This window comes from Mesocricetus auratus, unplaced genomic scaffold (assembly GCF_017639785.1).
Source record: "Mesocricetus auratus isolate SY011 unplaced genomic scaffold, BCM_Maur_2.0 Super-Scaffold_100013, whole genome shotgun sequence".
NCBI lineage: Eukaryota > Metazoa > Chordata > Mammalia > Rodentia > Cricetidae > Mesocricetus > Mesocricetus auratus.
The window spans coordinates 34629286-34638373 of NW_024429196.1; the positions used below are offsets into that span (position 1 = coordinate 34629286).

At 44.6% G+C, this 9088-nt stretch overlaps 1 long non-coding RNA gene across 1 annotated transcript in view; it reads left to right on the top strand.

Annotated features, from left to right (window-relative positions):
• The window catches only part of LOC110341181, a 28627-nt gene extending 19991 nt beyond the window's left edge, over nucleotides 1–8636 (top strand). Inside the window, exons 2-4 of the long non-coding RNA XR_002383045.1 lie at nucleotides 5801–6080; nucleotides 6340–6433; nucleotides 7510–8636. This is a non-coding gene — a long non-coding RNA (uncharacterized LOC110341181). The remainder of the gene's footprint in view (nucleotides 1–5800; nucleotides 6081–6339; nucleotides 6434–7509) is intronic.
• The last annotated feature ends 452 nt before the right edge of the window (nucleotides 8637–9088 follow it).

Sequence of the window (9088 nt, forward strand, 5' to 3'; positions counted from 1 at the left end):
CATCCATCAAGGCAGGAGAGGCATGGCAGGAGAGGCAAGAGGTGGCTGGTCCCTTTGCTTCTACAGTCAGGAAGCAAAGAACAATGAATGCTGGTCTCCTTCCCTCCCCCCTCCTCCTCTTTCTCTTCCATCCTCCTTCCTTTTATTGCCCCATGCTGTCTATCTCAGTCTCCTCTCTGTTTCCCCTTGTCTCTATAAGCCCAGGACTACTTTATGTTCCTGATTTTGTCAACCTAGGCCTTCCCTAGTCCTCACTCCTGATCTCAACCCCATTGTGGTCTCCCTCAGCCTCCTCACTTGGGTGTGATGTCTGCACCCTGAGAGCCAGCCACCTGTTCTTGCAGCACAGGGCCAGGCACACAAGGTGGGTTGCAGACTGAGGGCCTGGGAAGAGCGCCCAGAAACAGCCTCTCTGGGAAAGGCAAAGCTGCAGTATTGCTGAAGGACTCGGTAGCAGGGAGGAATTCTGGGGAGTGGTAGCAAACTGTCCTCTCGACATTTAGCCATTCAGAGTCCAGGCCCCGTACACAAGCACTCATTCCTGTACAAGCCTAGTCCCGGTGCCCCTGATAACCTTATTTCTCTAAGCAAACTCAGACTTAAAATTCCTGCTTAAGGGACGCTGGTTCCCATCTACTGACTGCTAATTGATAGCCCTGTTGTTAATGGGCAGTTTCAAATGATGATTTCCCCAACATTACATGCATACAAAGTTCTGTTTATATGGCCTACCCTCTCCACACATTATTCCTTCTAATCCTCCACTCAAGTGTAACATTCACAGTCATGGCCAAGTGAAATAATTGCCAGAATTCAGTTAGGGACGTAACTTAGTAGAGTGCTTGTTTAGCAAGCACAGAGTCCTGGGTTTAACCCCCAGCACAGCACAGACTGGCCGTGATGGTGCACACCTGTAATCCCAGAACTTGGCGCTCTCTCTCTCTCTCTCTCTCTCTCTCTCTCTCTCTCTCTCTCTCTCTCTCTCTCTCTCTCTCTCTCTCAAAATTGCTTGAAAGTAGTCATTCTGCTGAGAAAGATTATCAACTTGGGCTACAGCTATGCCTGAGTCTGGTGCCCAGCCCCAGGCACATATCTGGCCTTTGATTGTGTTGTTAGCTGACAGTTATTGACTTGAGCTGTGCACGAGTCTTGTGCAGGAGCTGCCCAGGAAATTTGGAATCCAATATAAATTATTTACTTATTACTCATTCTCTCTGCCCCAGGACAAACGTCTGTTTTTTTCTTTTAAAAAGTGATTAAACTTTTCCCGGGTGGGTTGGCAGGCTGGCATTTTGTAATTGACTAGATACAGTAGATTCTTAGAAGTTCTTACCACCTCTGCTGAATCGAGGCAGCAACTCTTCCCAGGAAATAGCAGCATTTAACATCAGTTTGTGTCGGTGCATGTAGTAGGGACCCTCATCTAAGGCCAGTTTCCAGGTATGTCTAGATCACATGTCATCCTGGGGAATTCCTCCATCAGAACTCAGGGTGACCAGGCTGGCAGGTGAGGAGCAGGCCTCTGCCCCATGGCTGAGCAAACGCTTCTTACTGTGGATTGTTCTCCGTTTCTCCATTCATCAATAGAAAGCATGAAGGGCACTTGCAAGTCCTGTGATAGCAGCAGCTCCGGGAGTTGGTAGAACCGATTCTCTGTGTCAGTAAACTTCAGGCAGGGGACTCCTGATGCTCAGTGCTTAGTGGGTGGCATCAGTCAGGGTCTCTACAGAGGACTGTGGAACAGAAACTCTGACAACAAGCTTGCTAAGTGGAGGGTACTTAAGAAAGCATTGAGGACTGGGAGACGGTTAAGTGGGTAAAAGCATGTGCCGCACAAGCATGAGGACCTGAGTTCAGATCCCCACACCCACATAAAAAGCTGGGCATTGTCACATCGCCTGTAACCCCAGCTCTGGGGTGGGCACAGACAGAATCACCCCTGAGGCAGACTGGTCATAAACCTATCTGGACAAAAAAAAAAACAAGGGCGAGCTCCAGGTTCTGTGAAAGATCCTGTCTCAAGGGACTAAAGTGGGAAGCCATGGAGGACACTCAACATCTCTCATCCTCTCTTGACCTTTGTGTGCACATGGATACACACACACACACACACACACACACACACACACACAAAGCCTTGAGCTGGCTGTGGTGGTACAGCCTGTAATCACAGCACTCAGGAGGTAGAGGCAGGAGGATCAGCAGTTAAAACCCAGCCTTGGCTATAGTAAGTTCAGTGATAGCCTGGGCTATGTGAGACTGGCTCAAAAGAGACAGTGAAGGGATGGGAGCAGGCTTGCTTGATAAAATGCTTGCTGCACGAGCATTAGGACTCTAGCTTGAATTCTCAGCATGTAATTAAAACTTGAATGGGGTGGTATTTAACTGTAAATCTGGTGCTGGGGAGGCAGAGACAAGAGGATCCCTTTGACTTGTTGACCAGTCAGTCTAGGTTTATTGAGAGATCCTATCTCAAAAACTAAGGTGGGGGGGGCTGGCAACATGACTCAGTGGGTAAGGGCATTTGCCACACAAAACTGACCACCTGAGGTCAATCCTCAGATCTCACATAGTATGGAAAGAGAGACCCAGTTCTCCAAAGTGGTCCTCTGATCTCACTATGTGCACCTTGACACATGTGTACCCATACACAAACACATCACACACATACACAACAATACATAATTAAAAATAAGATGAGGAGAGATGGAGGAATATATGGGACACTAACTTCTCATCTCTACACATTCTCTTACACACATGTGCACACATACATGAGCACACACACAGGAACACACTCATGAAGAGAGAGGGGAGAGAGGAAAGGGATGGGTAAAGAGAAAGGAGAGATAGAGAGAGAGAGAGAGAGAGAGAGAGAGAGAGAGAGAGAGAGAGAGAGAGAGAGAGGACTTAAGGTCTGCCCACAGCCAGAACTGAATTTCAGAACAAAAGCACCAAGCGCCCCAAGCTAGGCTTTGCCACCAATCTCATTAAAGGGATGAGTAATGGTGAAAAGCAGAGAACAATTTAGTCTTTAATCAACACATTGGGAAGAATAGAAGGATGTGCTCACTCCCAAGTTCACCTTCACAGCCCTGACACTGACTGAGGTTAAACAAAGAATCAAGGAAGGGAGAATCCAGGTGCATAGTTAGGCAGTCCCAGTCAAGGTATAGTCCCTCCCATCATTGCTTCAGCTCTGGGCCTTCACTGTACTCTGATAAATTGTTAGTCTACTAATCTGTCATTGTTACCAGAGTTGTTAGGATCAGAGCCTAGGTTCTGGCAGTTCTAACAAGCGAGGCGCAGCCACCCATTCTCAATATGCCAATCAACGAGACAAGGCAAAGTAGAGAAAGGAGATTTATTCAATGTGACCACTGGGAAGAGGAACAAATAAAAGGTCCAGTGATAGCCCACTCCCCAGTATGTCTTCAGGGATCTTGATATGATGTTTAGGTTTACATGGAGGGCAAGATGTATATATATATAGTTAAGGGGTCCTGATCGAGGCATGGTTTTGCCCCTCCTTGACCCTATCCATCATTATTTTGGCTCTACTGTATCCTGAAAAGTGGTCTGACAAGTGTTTTGGAATTGTTTTAAGTCTCTTCCTGGGAAATAAGTTCTTCCTCTGGCTACCTTCAGTGTTTCAGTCCCTAGCACAACTTTCCTGCATTAATTTCAGTTTCTTGGGGGTCCATTGTTTCAAAGGTCTAACAGCCCAAGACAGGGGCACATATGTTTCTCTTTAGAATATCTCCTTTCTTACCAGGATGGTTATATCAGCATAGAGAGGGCTAATCTGGTCTCTACAAGATGAACCACTCCAGGGTATAGCCTTTCCATCCCAAGGGTTTCTGGAATCCAGGGTGACTGCACGTTTAGAACAATGATTTGTCTCTATGTCTTCAGCCATGAAGAGGGATGAGATAGTCAGGGAAACAGGCATTCCTTGGTCTGTCTTGCCTGTCTAGAGTCAAGCAGGAGTCTGACCTCCAGCGAAGGAACCAGACACAAAATGAAGGCAGAGGTGCCAGACTTTAGTGACTTGACCTCATGAGCCGAAGCGAGAGGTTAGTGCTTTTTAGCAAGAGTGATTTTCAGGGCTGTGTTTGTCCAGCTTGGAAGCTGAAAGAAATTGATGGAAGAAGTAGTTATGGGATGTGTGTGTGTGTGTGTGTGTGTGTGTGTGTGACACGCTTGTGAAATGGAGGCCAGAAGCAGGAGGCATATATCCTGGGGCTGAAGTTACTGTTCCTGACTGGCCCTAGTCCACTTCCTTCCTTTTCTACCATCTCCATCACCTCCATCCTCTCCAGCCACTAAGAACCCTAACATTTTCTTTTTTCCCCCATTTTTTAAATTAGAAACAATCTTATTTTACATATCAACCCCAGTTTCCTCTCCCTCCCATCCTCCCAAGTCCCCCACTGACCTCCATCCCATCTCTATTCTGCTCCATAGAAAGGATGAGGCCTTCCATGGGTGATCATCAAAGTCTGTCACATCATTTGGGACAGGGCCTAGGCTTGCCTCTGTGTGTCTAGGCTGAGTGTATCCTTCTACAGAGAATGGGCTCCCAATGTCCATTTGTGCACTAACCCTAACATTTTTCAAGCCAAACTATTTCGTTTCATCCATGTCTGAAGTAGTCTCGACTTTCAATACCTAACGAAGGTCCTTTAACTTAGAGCCCAGGGAGATGGCTCAATGGTTAAGAGCCTGCATTGCTCTTGTTGAGCATCCAAATTCAATTCCCAGCACCCATAATGGTTTTTGAGCTAGGATCTTACTATGTAGCCCAGGATAGTCCTGAACTCTCCATCTTCCTGCTGTAACCCAGGATTTGGGATTACAGGTGTAGGCCACCATACCTAGCTTTGATTTATTTTGAAGTGGATGTTTCCAAGCTGCTTTTTTCTTCTATGTTGCCGCCAGTGTCAACTGGTTTGCAAGGAGGAAGTATCTGTTAATAATTGCTTATTTTACCTAAATTATGTTCTCTAGGAAGTATAGTTTTCCTCTACTAATTCTTCAGTCAGAATAAATAACAAACAATACAGCAAACATATTGGCTGAAAAGAGCTTCTAGATAAATTGGTATTTATTTTCAGTTTTATATGTTTAGTTTTTATTTTTATTACATGCCAGGGCACTTGTATGGAGGATAACTTGCTGAACTGATTCCCTCCTTCCACCCTGTAGGTTCTGGAGATCACACTGGGGTTATCAGGTTTGGCAGCAAGTGCCCTTATCTGCTGAGGCATCCCATGGACTTGGACTCTCTAACTGATTTAGAATGTGCTAAAATAAACTCAGGAATCCAGGAGGTGTCTCTTGTTTGGGTTCCAGGAGTTGTGCTGTTTGATTCCTACAGTTCTTACTCCCTCTAGATCTCATCCTGAACAGACTTGGGAGTTCTAGAAACTTCAACACTCAGTAAATCATTACAGAGACTCAGGAACTTCAAGTCCAATATAATGCCTAGCAAAGACAAAAGCAGATAGACTTGTATTACAGGGTAGCTGTTAAGGATCAAGAGACACAATTTGGACACAGCTATCATGTGACCATGAGGTAATGGAGTTAGAGCCAAAAATAGAAAGACACTCGTTGAAGGGGGAAGCATCCTAGAGTAGGAGCCTCCCTACCGTGCTTGCCCAAAAGAGGAACCAGAAGAGGAAAATCAACCTGGCACAAGCATTAGTGAAGGAGAGCAGCAGGACTACCTCCAGCTCTCAATGGGACCCCAGAAGAGAAGGGGGGGCAACTGACATGTTCTCTCATTTGCCCTTAGGTGCCCAAGAAGTATTCCTAGGGATTTCTACTAATACCTGCCAATTACAGGGAAGCAGCCTGTCAACTTGAGCAGGCAGTTCATGATGAACACAGAAGCTTGCCCTGGCTTCCAGAACATCCTGCTAGGTTGAAGAAGGCAGCTGCAATTCAACAGACCTGGGAGCACTCCTGACTGGGAGGAGAGGTCCTGGGATGTGAATACTTGGTTTTAGAGCAAGTCTTCTGTAGGAGTGATCCTGGGGTGTGAATACTTTGTTTTTTAGAACATAACAGACTTGGTATGTAGTCAGGTAACTCAGAACCCTTCCAGTCCCATCCCATCCTTCCCCCCCCTCTACACACACACACACACACACACACACACACACACACACACACACACAGAGCACCTCAAGGTATGGGGGGAAAACCCTCTCAGTTTTCATACTTCTAGTGGAAAAACACCTGGTATGAGAGATGTAGGCATGGGCCAGAGAGATGGCTCAGTGCTAAGGGCATTTGCCAACAAGTCTGATGACCTCGGTTTCATCTCTGTAGCCCACATGGCAGAAGGAGAGAACTGACTCAAACAAATTGTCCTCTGACTTCACAGGAGTGAGCTACGGTGCTTGTTCCACTCCCAAATAAATAGGTAAAATACTTTACCATGTAATAAAACATTTTAAAAAGATATGGGTGAAAAAGAGGGCTTTAGGGTATAAGGAAAGATACTTGATTTTTATGTATTTTAAATTATTGAGCAGACTACACACTCACATTCTCCTCTCTATTAAATGATGCTCATAGGACATAAGAAAGTAAAGAACGACAGGCATATTACATGTGATCTAAGATGGTTGCAACCACAAGGTTCAGTAAACAAATCACAGAGAAAGGAAGCATGCCACAGATATCACTATGACGAAGTGTCATTCTGACCTGGTTCTGGGAAACATGAGACCAGCTGCCACAAACAAACAAGCCAACAAAACAGGCTTTTCAGCTATAAGAAAATCACTCAGCATTGTTCAACCATTTCATACATGCTGTCTGTATCAGAGCCCATCCTTTCCCAATCTGCCCACGATTGCACCTTATCATATCTCTTGGAACCAGGGAAGAACTACTTTAGCCTGATACGTGGTTTCATCCAGTGGTGGCGCCATGCATCTAATGGTGCGTTTTCATGTTCTTGTAGTCATATTTTTTATGGTGTTTGGTTTTTATATATGCCATGAAATATTTATGCTGTTTAATTAGGCTAAAGCAATTTTATCTTAATTTTTAACTAGAACCCTAAAAAATATTTAAGCAGATGAAAAAAAAAACCAAAATGTTAAAATTTGAGAGTGCTTCCTGGGTTGTCATGAAATGCAGACTGTCAGTGAAATTACAAAGTTAATTTTATCCCCAGTAAGGCACACTTAAAAATAGACTCTGACTGTGCCTGCTCTGATAGGTACTTCTCAGGGTTCCCCAAGCTGAGTCACCTCTGGTGAGGAGTCTCCATGACATAGCACACAACCTGGCCCACAATGGTTTCCTCCAGTGACAGAAGAAAAGAGACATGAAGGGCATCCCTGTGGTGATTAATATTGGCTGTTAATTTGACAAAGCTTAAAGTCACCTAGGAGACAAACTTCTGGGCTTGTTTCTAAAGGAATTTCTAGTCTGGGGTAGCTGATGTGAGTAGAGTCACCCTGGGTGTAAACAGCACTTTTCCCACAGACTGCAAACGAAGAAGAGACCCAGCAGAACACCAGCATTCTTCACCTTCTGCTCTGGGACTGCAGATGCTGTGTGACCAGCTGACTCCAGCTCCTGCACCATGGCTTCCCGCATCAGGATGGACTGTATCTCCTCGAACTATAAGCCAAATAAGCCTTTTCTCTCTTAAGTTGCTTCTTTTTTGGTATTTGACCACAGAGATGAGAAAAGTCATTAATTCAAAGGGCAAAGTGGTAAAAAGCCAGAGAGAGAGAGAGAGGAAGGAGGCTTGGAGCTGGAAAAGTGCCCTGGGTACATCTGTGTTGGAGGGATGTGGTGTGCATGCCATGGAATACACTGTGTGTATAGTTGTTCTAGTTACATTACTGTTGCTGTGATAAAACAAAAAACCAACTTGGTATGGAAGGGGGGTTATTTGACTTATACTTCCTGGCTAATAATCCATTATTGAGGGGCGTTGAAGCAGGAACTCAAAGCAGGACCCATGGAGAAATGTTGCCTACGGGCTTGTTTCCTGGCTGTCAATGACTCATGCTCAGCTAGCTGTCTTATGCTCAGTCCAGGATCACCTGCCTAAGGATGGTGTTGCTCATCATAATGTGCTGTGCCTTCCCATATCAGTCAGCAAACGAGAAAATGCCACATAGATATATGCCCACAGGTCAATCTGATTAAGGTCCAATCAGTTGAGGTTCACACTTCCCAAATAACTCTATGTTGCATCAAAATGACTAAAAATTAAATCATAGCTAGGTGTTGGTGGGGTAAACCTTTAATCCCAGCACTTGGGGGGCAGGGGCAGGGCAGGAGGATCTCAGTGAGTTTGAGGTCAGCCTGGTTTACACAGTGAGTTCCAGGCAGCCTAGCTACACAGAAAAACCCTATATCAAAAATAAATAAACAAACAAACAAACAAATAATAGAGTAGTAGTAATCCTCACTTTTGTAAGGGAAATGAAGGGCTGTGTCTAATGCCCTCTGATGTCTTTAGAGACCCGTCTTAAACTGAAGAAAGACCTTCAAATATCTGGTTTCTCTCAATGTCTCATTTGGGTCTATTAACCTTGTATGTAATTACATTGCATCTCAATCTGCACTCACTAAATGTTCATAATTTTTACATGAAACAGCACTGGCGTCCAGTAGAGTTTTTTCTTTCTTTTTCTGACACATGGCCTTCATATTTTTTTCTTTTAATATTATCCTTAAATCCATCCGACTCAGGAACAAGTTAACAAACAGCTTTCATTCCAAATTAACAGTCTAAGGGGTTGGGGATGGGGGTGGGGATGGAGGACAGGAAAAAGCTAGCAGACTTAATATAGCCCATGAAAAACATACAATTATCTCTTTAAAAATCTCTTCGTTTTTCCAATGGAAAGTTATTTCAAGAGAGCAAGGCATAATCTTTTTAAATTACCCCAATTAAATCGCATAACTGCTTCCCATCAGACTTGTAAAGATTTCACAAGGAATACTTTAGCCTCGGCATCAGTGCAGGTAAAACACCAATTTGAGTCAAGTGCATTCCTTGTTTGGTGCTGTTGAATGAAAGGAGAAAAATAATACTGACACCACT